Genomic DNA, 649 nt, shown 5'->3' on the forward strand with positions numbered 1-649 from the left:
GTGAACAGTGTGGGGAAGCAGTCGCTCTATCCAAACGAGTCTGATCGCATTCATCGCCTTTGAAGCGAAGCTGGTTATAGATTATTGTGGAACAAAATTGAACTATTGTACCAGCAACCATCCTTATACACGGTTCTTAAACCTCCAGATCAGCATCTTCTCCCTCAGTTTCTTCACAGCGACATCCAGCGTCACAACGGAAAATGATTTAATCCCCTCAATCGGCTTGCTTTGTTCCAGGAGCAAATTTTGATTCCACGCTTCCACTACTCAAGGGTTTTGCCTGTTCCAGGAAATGGTTTCGGAGTTGCTGTTAATACCATCTTCCGACTCCGTCCATCTCCTTCAAATCGTTGCACTGAATCTCATCGTCTCCCCGCCGTCCCGCATCTGCAAAGGTCCCAAAGGACCTGTGTCATTTTGGTGCGTGCAAACGGTTCAAATAGAGTGTTCGTTGCCATCGGATGCAGATCCGGGTGACTACAAGAGTCTTCGCATAAATATCCGCCAAGGTTTGCACCCGCCGTCTTGCCGTTCGTGAGCGATTGCCCGTTGCGCGAGAGCGATGCTGGATGACGGTACCTGTATGAGCGCTGGTTTAAGGCGCACCCAATTTTTTCTTTCCGCGGTAGATGGCGCGGGATCGTCC

This window comes from Trypanosoma equiperdum (assembly GCF_001457755.1).
Source record: "Trypanosoma equiperdum strain OVI genome assembly, contig: ctg_686, whole genome shotgun sequence".
Taxonomy (NCBI): Eukaryota; Euglenozoa; class Kinetoplastea; order Trypanosomatida; family Trypanosomatidae; genus Trypanosoma; species Trypanosoma equiperdum.